The following is a 12,150-nucleotide window of genomic DNA, read 5'->3' on the forward strand; positions in this document are numbered from 1 at the left end:
AGTCTGCACAAACGAGGCACTCAATAATTATTGATTGGCCAATGAAGGGTCATTATCTAATGCACTATGATCATTTATGCAAGGGGCCCAGAGGAATCAGCATGATCCCATAGGCGTCTCTCTTTCTGTCTTTTCTTTTCTTTTCTTTTCTTTTCTTTTCTTTTCTTTTCTTTTCTTCTTTTTTTTTTTTTAACTTTGAGAAAGGAACAGATAGTGGCTCATCTTGGGCTCCTTACATAGGGAGGGGATATAAAAAGAAATGTGATAATAGCATAAATAAAGGGGTCACAGGGTAGAAAAGAATGAGAAAAAAGAAAGAAATCATAAGATCATAGGCAAGCAAATCAGACCATCATAAACTGATTTTTTTGCATAAAAATGCATATTTATTTAAAGAAAAGGATTCCAAACAGCAAGACTTCTCTGTTCTTGGCAGTAATAAATTCACTGCCATAGCTAAACTGCCTTAGGAGATGAGTAGTAGAGTCAAACCTGAAACACCTGAAATTTAAAACAAAAGCCAATTTACGTTTCATTTAAGAGAAACACATAGATGGGCCAAATAATTTCAAAACCTAGTTTACAATGAGGAAAAGAAATCTGGAACCCGAAGACAAATGAGTTTGAAATCAAAAGCAAAGCAACAAGAAGAAATAAACATGTACAGAAGCTATCACCACCTCCCTCGGCCACTGTAATTCTGGGACTTCTCTTTCTCCCTAGCTCCTCTCATGCCAGGGGCAGGGGCAGGCTGAACACGTCAGGGATTGTCACTTCCACAGATGGCACCGAATTTGTAGATCACAACACCAGAAGAATGCAGAAATCTTAGTAACGGCCAGTTTTTCTTCATCTCCAATATGGACCTGAAGACAAACCCAAAAAGCACCCTTAGTATATTTTTGCATCTAAAAATTTGAAGCATATGAAATGCAGTTTTTGTGGGTAAAAAATGGATGCATGTTGGCAACTTCAAATGCTTGAACCTAATACATGATGGTTTTGATTACAAAAATATTAAGACCCCCAAACACAGGCAGCTAAAGATAAAATTAGGTACATTCTACTTCTGTGCTTAAACCAAAGATGGTTCCCTTTGGTCATTCATTCTTCTGACACAAGGTGTGGACTGCAGTAAGAAAGGTCCAGGTCTGAGCTGTTTCTCCGCCCCTCACTTGTTCAGCTGTCTCGATCCGTCATCGTGATCTGAGTTGTCACATGAAACGTCTGCATGGTTCCACTTTCTCTTGTTGGGATGGTTTCCATTCTTTGGGCTTCATTGGCTTTATTTGTGTACTTTATACACTGATTCCCATTTCCAAATTTGTATGATTGTTGTCCTGAGTATTGCCACTTGCCCAGAGGTCACATCCCTCACCTGCTCTCTATTGGACATACCTTCCATTTCTTCCCATGCCACCATGGTGCTACAGGCACTCCCTGAGTGTGTCACTCCTTCTCCTCGGCATGTTTCCATCACTTGCTTTCCTGTACACAGAGGAGGCCCTTTGTTTTCCCCCTGAAATCTCAGAGTTTGGGAGACAAATTTGTTAGCAAGACTACGGAGGAGAGAATTCCCCCACAAGGGAAACAAAGTCACTATCATTCTCACTTCCTAGTCTTTAGGAACAAGACCCAAAGAACCCATCGCCTCAGCACTTGTAGCTGAAGTTCAAGCTCAGGCTGTGCTGGGATGATCAAACTGAACTTGTGAGTGCTGATGAAAACCTTTGGGTAGCTATAAAATTAAGCAGACAGACCATCTACCAGCCTTCAAGAATTAAGGGGTCACTAATCAGTCTATGTTATAAAGTTCAAAAACTCAGCATTTGATTATGTGGAGTTGGGGGATAGGCACGTAAACTGGGGTAATGCCTTGCTCTTGGGGCATGGGGCATCATTTGGGACAAACCCAGCCCATTGGCCTATGGGTATCAAGGGCTCAACAAGAGTATTTTATCATAAAGTGCTCTCAAGATCCTTCAGTAGCTGTGAAAAAAAAATTGCCAATATCCATTTCTTTATTACAGATGACATTTGCTGAATAAAACTGGGGTAAGCAGGATTATTTAAATACTTTTGAATACTGATACTCATTCCTTCCAAGCGGTGGGGCTCCAAGTTCAGAGCCATGAGAAGCTCTGGTCCAGGCAAGAAGGGACCACATTGTCTGTAGAGAATCTGAAACCGATAATAATCCAATCTGGTATCATTATTGCTTTGCACCATGATTCTAAACAATATTGGTAGTAAATTTACTCCACCCTGAAAAAAATATTTCTTTGGTCTACATTTTAAATAACTTTTGTGGTTACTACTGAGTTGGATTATACATGGATAAGCTTCAAATTAGCACATTGTCATTACTTAACCTTTACTAAGCATTGAATCCAACATGAAAATTATTTTGGAAAAAGTTCAGGTGTACAATCAATACTCCTGAGTACAATCAGTCTCTAACTCACATGGACTCAGGAACATGTTTGGGGCAAGTTCATGACCCTAGTCTGTGTGATACTGTGGCACCCTGCATTTCTGCTTTCAAGTCACAGATTCAAAATCATCGCGAACAATACGGTAATTATAAAGACAAAGAAATTGAACTAAAGTTGCTTCAATTCTGTCATTCTGTGAGAGGGCTTAGGATTTTTTTGTCTAAAATATCAAACAGTGAAACTGAGTATGAGCTGCGAGTTGTAATGTTCTTGGCTTTTAAGTACAAAATTTCAATATGTGAACTATTTTTTCAAGCTTCAATAGTATCGTTAAAAGTATGATTTTTCTTCTTCTTAAGCTTGGCATTTGCTTTAAGACTAAAGAACAAATCAAGGAAAGGATCATTATTGGGGTTATGACAGGATTATTACTGAAAATAAATTTGTGGAATAGAGGAGAAGAGCCCTGGAAATGCTCTGGCCTGGGTGTCACCCACTGCAGGCTCCTGCTTCTGTGGAATGCTCATGATGGTCCTGGGATCTCACTTTCATTTCCACCTTCTCGGAGGATCTATTTCAGGTGGCTGAGCCTGGCCACAGAAGACCCCAGGAAAGGACTCTAAGCAGAGACCTAGGCAGAACCCAGGACATTGACACCCATGGGAAAGCATCCTAAGCAGAGACCTAGGCAGAACCCAGGACATTGACACCCATGGGAAAGCATCCTTCAGGTTTTTTTTTTTTTTAAGACTTTATTTATTTATTTGACAGAGAGAAAGAGAACACAAGGGGAGTGGGGAGTAGCAGAGGGAGAGAGAGAAGTAGGCTCCCCACTGAGCAAGGAGGCTGATATGGGACTCAATCCCAGGACCCCAGGATGATGACCTGAGCCAAAGGTAGATGCTCAACCAACTGAGCCACTCAGGTGTTCCTCCCTTCAGTTTTTATTAGCACATCCTTCAGAAGCCACAGTGGAAAGACTTGGAGGCAGACCTCAAATTTAAAAATATGTATATTGCATTCATTTCTATTATTAAAATATATGCAAAAATAATTTTTAAATGCACTATTAAAAATATATTATCTTTGGAAATTCTAAGCCCCCAGACTTTAAATGATGTAGGGGAAAATGAGGCTGGCTGGACCCACGTAGACACTTGAAAGACCAAAAGACAGCAGAGTGCTATGCAAAGAGCAAAGGCTCTGGCTTCTCTGTTCCATATGGCAGGCCCACTCAGGGAGCGGCCTGAGTCTGTTCCTTATCCCCAAGTCATTCCTGCCTCGCAGTGAGACGAGGTGAATACAGAGCAATGCCTTGCTTACTGTAGCACCATGACCCAGCTAGCTGTGGACACAGCAAAAAAAAAAAAGGAGAGAGGAGCCATCTAGAATGCTCTCATTTTCTACAGATGATTGAAGGCAGAAGGTAGGTGTGAAAAATCCAGTGAGGAAAGAACCAGGATAACTGACTGAGGAAAGAGTGGCCATAGGCGCTGATCGGCTGGAACAGCCCTCCCTGAGGGTGGCTAACCATCGTGATTATGAACACCCACCCCACCCCTTTCTCAGAAGTGTTTCCATTTGGAAGACACTACAACTACTATGAGGGTTAAGTAGTAGAATTTTCCTCTATTTCATCAAAGAGGAAAATAAGCTCAGAAAGCATAAAATGTCTTATCAGTGATTACACGCAATAAGTAGCATAAGCTGTCTTGCCCTAAAATCTTTTTATGGATCTGATAGCTGATGGGGATGACAAGACTCTTCTAATAATCCTAATTTCTCTTGTTTTGCTCTGGCCAAGAGAAATGGATCTCTGTAGATACTCTCTACAGAGATACTCTCTACAGAGATACTCTCTCCAGAGATACTCTCTCCAGCTACACTTGAGTTCTAGAAGGACATCTGTTATCTCAGAGCCACCGGTTTTCTGCCTTACAGAGAAAATACAAGGCCAGAGGGCAAGCAGTCCCTACGTTAGGATCAAGATGAGGTAGTGTTTTTGTTCCTGGCACGATCATCTCAAGATACACAGCTGCGTGATTCCTAAGCTACTGGTTGCCTAGATATTTCTATTCCATTCTGCTTTGACTGGTTCCTTGACTACTACCCTGCGGTCTTCCCTTGCTGTCTAATTGGGAATCTTTGAGCAGCTAGTGACAGAAGCCTAGATCCAATTGCAAGGAATTAGGAATTCAGAGAACTGAGAAGTCTGTGAGTAAAACTAGTGTTGGGTCCTAGAACCAGGCAACGTTACAGAACTTGGTTCTTCCTTCCCAACCTCTTTAAAATGCTTCCCATTCACTGGATTCCTTTTCAGGCAGCTTCTCCCCAAGGAGGTGGCAAAACAGCTGCTGGCAGCCCCAGACTCACAATACCGTCTGAGTATTTCCTCTCCCCATGGTCCAGTCCAGAGCCCGCATTATGTTTCACTGGGCTGACCCAGGTCAGGTGTCCCTCCCTGAGGAAAGAAGAGCCGCCGATGCCATGAGGGCTCAAGAAACCGGGCCTGGGTGGAAGATGAAGTTGGGGACTCTTCACCCAATTTTACAAGTGACTAGTTCTTAAGGTGAGTGTGAATATAGGCCAGAGAATGTTTTTATTGCTAATTCTGAGGTCAGACTAATTTTATTTGTCAGGGTATCCTTTTCCTTAAAAAGCGTGAAGGAAGAATTCGATCTCCCAGTGGATTATGATCTCCCACTTGAAAAAGTAAAAATATCAAATGTTGCATCAAGGTACATTGGAATTTTAACAATATTTGTAAAATGAAAAAAGAATTGACAAATATTTGGCTAAGTTGTGTTTCTTTTTCCAGATGCAGAAAATAAAATAACTATACATTAAAAAAAAAAAAAAAAAAAAGGGCAACCTTTCACAAAGCAACTGTTAACTTATACTCTGGAGTTTTAAAAGAACAACAGAAGGTGAGTGGGGGTGACTGAGGATTAAAAATGAGATGCCCACATTCAAACCTTTAAAATGTACAGAAAAAACTCTCCTGTGCCTCATACTGTGTCCCACAACTCTTTTATATTGTTTATGTGACCTTCAAATGTCACTGATTTCACTAATTACCAGATTTCTGTCCTTTACCCAGTGTTATTTTTTTCCTACATTGAATTTACTACTTCCTAATGCTATATAACATATTTATTTATTTTTTTTTTCAATTTTCTCTTTCCCTTGGTGGCACAGAATCTCTGAGAGCCAGTTGTCTGGTCTGTTTACCATCATATTCTTGGGGTCTCAGTAGAGCATGGTACAAAGCAGGTGTCAACAGCCGTCTGTTGAAAGGATTAATTGTAGAATGGACATCTGGAAACGGATTGGTAACAAAATTTAATAATTAAAAAGGATGCGATTTGCAATCACTTTTTATTACTTTAAATTTAAATCTAAAAAATAGAACCTGGTGGAAATCTCTACCAGTTTCTCAACCTACAAAACTCTGACTTCATGCTGCTGAATATGACTCTGAACACAAGTGTTTTTGGTAAAGAAAACAGCTGTTGATGTCGATTTTCCCCAATGATTATCTCATTGTTGGCCCATTCTTTAGATATTATCAAATAAAAGCAAAAATAAACAAACAAAAAAAAATCCAAATCTTCCCACTTTTAGGCATCACGAGAATTTCATTTTGAATAGATGGAAAATGATATCTTGGGAGAAACCTTTTCAACAGTTAAACAACTAGGCCAGTCATTCTCTGTTGCTTTATAATCCCACATAAAATAGTGGCTAAATAGAATTTTAATCATGTTTTCCATTCACTTCAGTATTCTTTAGTAGTCACCACATAATACAATGCAATAAAATGGAAAGATTAAGAAATCAGACCTCCTGGTTATAATTATAACCCTTCCCAGGTTATAATTCTGGAACCACTGTTTGATAGCTGTGTGTTTGGACAAGTTACCTATCCCTTTGAAATTCTGTTCCCTCATCTGGAAAATAGGGAAAGTAGCAAAAATTATAGCACCAACATCTTGGGAGCAAATGAAAGAATGTAAAACTAATAAATGGCAACAATAAAAATCTCCTTTAAGCATCTTTTAAAATAAGGCCTGGTCTCAAGTAAGTACTCGCTAAATATTTTTTTATTGCTATTACTTCTTTATTTATTCTAAAGTTTTTTGTTTTTTTTTTTCTCCAAGAGTTTAAAATTTCATTTTTTTTGGTGTTGGTGACTTGAAACAAAGTTATCTGGCTTAAAAAAGCCCCTACCCTCAAAAACATAAACCTTGAACCAATTGAGCTACATGAAATACAAATTTACGTGAGATATAGTAGACTAAAAACAAAACAATGTTCACCACAAGAAAATAAAATGCATTTCAAAAATTCTGTGCGTTCGTGTGTGTGTGAGATGCCCTTTGGTTGGCTATACAAACTGGCTGCTATGATTAAGACTAAGTTTTCTAATGAAAATGAGATAATAACAAAAGGCCTCTTTATGCTTAACTTTTATCAGGGGCAAAAAAGAAAGAGACAAAACAGCATGAAATGATGAGAGCAAGTTATGAAAATTCATTCACAATGATTACTTTCAAGAGTAATTTCTCTAGGGTAATTCAGCGGCCTGTTACTATGGCTCTCCAGAGTGATAGCTAATGTAAATGAGGCTACTAAAAGTGGATTATCATGGTAAGAATATTCTCAACCAATAATGCAACAGAAATCCATCCAAAGCATTTGGGGAAAATTCAAAAGAAATGTCCTCCTTTAAAAAAAAATTTTTTTTTATTTACGTTCATAGTCTAAGATACACTTCTTCCCTAATAACCAGCAGGCACTTAAAAGTACCAGCCAGGAAAAAGAAAAACAAACTCGTTTGGATGAAACAGGAATGCACCTGGGTTGCCAGTATCTGTGTTTGATCCCAAGACTCAAATTCTGAGCCAGATTTTTTGAGAGATTGTGGCAAATGTCACAAATTATTTTTGCCAACTTTGCCTTAGAAAAAGTAACATTTCTCAGGGGGATGTCAAGAAATTTACAATTTATTAATTTCAAAAACCTTTCTTGCAGATGTATATGGCTCTCCCAAGATTTGGTTGCAAAAAAAAATTAAGTACCATGCACTGTGAAAAATTTTTAAAGGGCACTCTCTTTTATAAGCTCAGTCTGGGATGCTTGTGTCGAGTAGCTCTTGCTTTTGCTTCCCAGATGCTTACACATTGGCTATTATAACTAGATTGGTTTTAAAACAGTTATGACCACAGTTGTGCATGTAAATATTCATTGAGTTAACTGGTTTACTAGTTTAAATAATGGCTCTATGGGCAGGACTGTAGCCCGGAGCAGCAGATCAGGGAACAGCTGCAAGTTGTGTTTAGAAGAATACCCAGGGAGTGTCATGCAAAAGAAGACGAAGTGTAAGGGAGGCTTTGCATGAACACAAGAGGTAGGTAATCCTATGTCAGGCCCAGCCTCTTGTTTGGAATGACAGAAGCAAAAGAGGGGATGCATGAGGAATCATACTTTCCGTAGACCAAATCTGCAGGTAGGAGGACTGGTTAAGAGAAAGAAAGTCATCTTGGCTGAGGCTCATTGACAGAGAATTCTGAAACCAGGAAACTAGAAAATTGACTAGATTAATCTCATTAATGACAGAAAGAGGAATCCTGAGTGATAATCCAGAAATCACTGGGGATTGATGTTAAGGTTATTTTGAGATGATTTCATTTGAAGGGAAAAGGCACATGACAAAACTTTAAATTCCTTTCAAACACAGGATTAAACCAACCTATGAGTTGACTCAGAAAAAGTTTAAAATCATTAGGACCCTATTCAAACTTTTATCCCACACCTCCTACTTCTCATTCCATGATGGAACAGCTGGGCTGTTTTATTTCTAACATAATTGCGTGAGCTCCTGTGGAAGGCAGCCTTCGAATGGCCCACATGTGAGCTTTTCCATGTTCCCAACTTCCTCATCCTCTTCCTTCTCCCTTTTGCCATTGTCAGTGATGACAATGTCTCTCTGCTCAGCCCTATGAAGTCTTTTCCCATTTATTAAAACCTACTTTTAGGGAAAATTTTGAAAACTTGTCCAATAAAGCCTAATTGGCTTCCTTTCCTAGAGAATAGGCTTGCACTAGAAGGAGGAAGCTAAACTGGGGACTTTCAGGCATTGGTGAGCCAGAAAGTTATGAATTAATAACAAGATCTATCACTTACTGATCGCCTAGTATGTGCAGGTACCACCTTTCTATATGGGCAGTGGGAGTGGTAGGACCAGGGGGACCCCCACCTTTTAAGGAGGTGCTGACTCATCCTATATAATCAAGAGTCCGGCATCGTCTTTGGTTGTATTCAGTGGATTAGAGTACACAGTTAAAGACTCCAAGAATCAGACAGAAAGGAGCTAAATATTTTCGAGTAAGGGATACTAATAAGGAAAAACAGAAGCAGGGACACGTGAGTGGCTCAGTGGTTGAGCATCTGCCTTCGGCTCAGGGCGTGATCCTGGAGTCCCAGGATCAAGTCCCACATCAGGCTGTCTGCATGGAGCCTGCTTCTCTCTCTGCCTGTGTCTCTGCCTCTCTCTCTTTGAGTCTCTTATGAATAAATAAATAAAATCTTAAAAAAAAAAAAAGAAACAACAAAAAAAGAAAAACAGAACCAAGACAAAAATTTAAGCTAGCCAAATATTGACAGCATAGCCTAGTAGTTAAGAACCCAAACTCTAAACCCAACTGCTGGGTTTAATTCTTGTCCCTGTTGCTTACCAGCTATGGGGTCTTGGGTATTCCTTTAAATTCTTTGTGCCTAATTTACTCATCTGAATAAGAGGGATGATGATGATGATGATGATATCGACCTCATAGGCTTAATAAGAGCATCATCTGAGCTAATATTCATAAAGTGCTTAAAACTCTGCTCCAGAAAAGTTTGTTAATAAATAAATATCTCAGAAACCAATTTTCTCTCATTGAAACTAACAGCTCTTGGTCACTGGATATGTCCAAGCACAGGTCCTTGAACATTAGCAGATTCCACGAAGGCAAGACGTTTGTCTATTATGTTTAGCCCTTTGCCTAGATCAATACCTGGTATAGATGATGCTAAAAGATAACACTGTTGAGTGAATAAATGAACCTACCTTAGTACTTACACAGAAGAGTCCTGCATGAGTCCAAATCTTGACAAAGTATCTCTAAGGAACTTTCCACCTCTAGGGTCTGTGATTTCTTTAATGAAGCAATGCATTGACATGGTACAAAACTAAAAATATGCCCAAAGGATTTGAAACAGAATTCCTTCCTTCCTTCCTTCCTTCCTTCCTTCCTTCCTTCCTTCCTTCCTTCCTTCCTTTCTTCTTTTCTTTTTTCCTAGCAGACGTTTCTACTCAACGAGTGCATTTTTCTAGTTAAAAGGTTAAACAGGAACGTGAAGTATGCTATCAAGGGCTTCCAGTCAGCTCCACATATGTCTATTATCTTCTTTTACAGTTTCATACCTCCAGGACTTTCAGTTAGGTCAGGTTGGCATTTCACTGCCCTTTACGTATGTGACTACTGAAAACAGGGAAAGAGAAGAAACTTGACTGAAAAACCAGAAGCCACACAGCAGTTTGAGGTGATGTTCAGTTGATTCTCACCAAGGTACATCATCAAGCCCAGGGTCATCTCTTCACTCACTTTACAGCCATACCAGTCACAGGCCCACAATTCCTTTCTTGGGGAAGAGCACTGCCCACACCTGTAGACAGATGTGCAATCAATACCTGCAAAAGTGACCTACATCACCTGGGAACTGAGGTGACCGGTGACTCCGCAGCTCTTTCACTGGGACCAGGTCTCCTGGTAACAATACCGAAAGGAAGTCGATGCCCTCCAAAATAGGTTCTCATGCTTCCTCAAGCAGTGGAACTACTCACCTCTCCGAGGAACTGAAACAGACAGTTCAGCTACTTAGATCCATTTTAAAGATTCCAACCCCCACAGTATTAAATCATTGTGGCTGGAATGATGAAATAACTAACTTGCTGACAGTTGCTTGGACTATCTGTAAACTTGAGAAAGTAATAATTTTAGTCAGGTCAAATTGCTCTGCCTTTAGGATTCTAAATTTACTCATATTCTCAAAGAAAAATATTCAGCTATAGTGTGGAAAAAATATTATTCTGCTTTTAGCTCAAGAGGCAACCAAGAGTTCTTTCTTCAAATTTTGGCATTTAATCGATCAGAACTTGGTTTTGGAAAACTGTTTCCTGTGAAGCCATCTCTGCCTGTAGGATTTGCTTTTAAAATCTGGCCTACAGAAGCAAATTCACAACCTGAATTTTCACTGACCATGGATTCCCATTTGTGTTTCACACCTAACAGAAGTTGTTATTGTTTCCTTCTCATGTGCTCTATTATGAATGTTTGCTAAAATAAAATATTTGATGTTTTTTATTTCCTCTGCCTCTAATTATATGATCCTTAAATTTGGCTCTAATTTTAAAATATTGGTGTTAATTTTAACATGTTAAGAATATATATATATATATATATATATATATTTTTTTTTTTTTTTTTTAATGATAGTCACACAGATCGAGAGAGAGAGGCAGAGACAGAAGCAGGCTCCATGCACCGGAAGCCCGACGTGGGACTGGATCCGGACTTCTAGGATCGCGCCCCGGGCCAAAGACAGGCGCCAAACTGCTGCCACCCAGGGATCCCTGTTAATAATATTCTGTTTATGTGTCAGTATCTTGGCATTTATCAATTATGACAAAGGTCTTAACTACTCTTTCAAGCTTTTATAAAACTTAAAATTCAGAGAAGTTAAGAGATTCTCTCAAGATCACACCTAGTAATAGAGATGGGTTTTAGGTCATACCTGTCTGTCTGTAATTCCTATTTATGATATTTTATGAATTCCTTAAGAAAGAGATCTTCAGTGATCTCAGGAGTCAGCAAATGTTTTCTGTAAAGGACAAGATAGTGATATTTTATGCTTTGTGAACCATATGGTCTCTGTCACAACTACTCAGCTCTGCTATGTAGTGCAAAAGCAACCATAGCAAAACATAAATGAATGAATGTGTCTGTCTGTTTTTTAAAAAAAGACCAAAAAGAAAGAAAAAAAGTTTATTTACAATAGCAGGTGGCTGGGGCCTTGGTTCATTTGCATTTGGGACTGTCCATTTGGCCTGGGCTTTCTCATACTAAGGTTGAGGGTGCAAGGATAAGTGTTCCAAGAGGGAGCCAGGTTGAAGTTGCACTACTTAAGACCTGAGCTTAAAATTAAAGTAGCATAAGGTCCATTCTATTTTTAAGAAGTGTGTTAGTAAAGCCAGTCCATATTCAAGGGAACAGGAATTACACTCTATCTTTTGATAGGAGTAGTGGCACAAAATCGTGAACATGATTTAAAATTCCAAGTGTACTTACTGGCCACAAATTATTTACATTTCTCTCACATGCAAAACACACTCATAAATTTGCTCCTTCCTGGACTCCTCAGTGTCTCCTTAGCCTTTGGTTCAAGGTTCAGAATCTTACCATCTAAATCAGATCTAGGTACAAAGGAAGCTCCTTGCGTGAGTTTTTAGCACTTTCTCAATTTGGTATCTCGATGTGGTCTTTCTAAGTGGTGGACACCAGATAGATGAACTTCTTACAGGAGGCAAAACTCTCAGAGTGACTGCCTCAGGAGACACTGGCAGAGGCTGCATGGACTTTTTCCAGCTAGGATTGGAAGTTGCCAAGGATTT

The 12,150-nt window shown here is 39.3% G+C and overlaps 1 long non-coding RNA gene across 2 annotated transcripts; it reads right to left on the reverse strand.

Moving 5' to 3' along the window:
* Positions 1-427: 427 nt before the first annotated feature.
* LOC112654599 (uncharacterized) lies at positions 428-12,150 on the reverse strand. 2 transcript variants are annotated; one of them, XR_007402168.1, is made up of 4 exons: positions 11,939-12,150; positions 9,547-10,335; positions 1,399-2,181; positions 428-866 (listed from the first exon to the last, which is right to left on the reverse strand). It is a non-coding gene; the product is annotated as an uncharacterized LOC112654599 (long non-coding RNA). The 2 variants fall into 2 exon arrangements; XR_003133147.3 differs by lacking the exons at positions 428-866; positions 1,399-2,181 and adding exons at positions 5,549-5,753; positions 11,274-11,360 and having other exon boundaries at positions 10,193-10,335.

This window comes from Canis lupus, chromosome 15 (assembly GCF_003254725.2).
Source record: "Canis lupus dingo isolate Sandy chromosome 15, ASM325472v2, whole genome shotgun sequence".
In the NCBI taxonomy this organism is placed as follows: domain Eukaryota; kingdom Metazoa; phylum Chordata; class Mammalia; order Carnivora; family Canidae; genus Canis; species Canis lupus.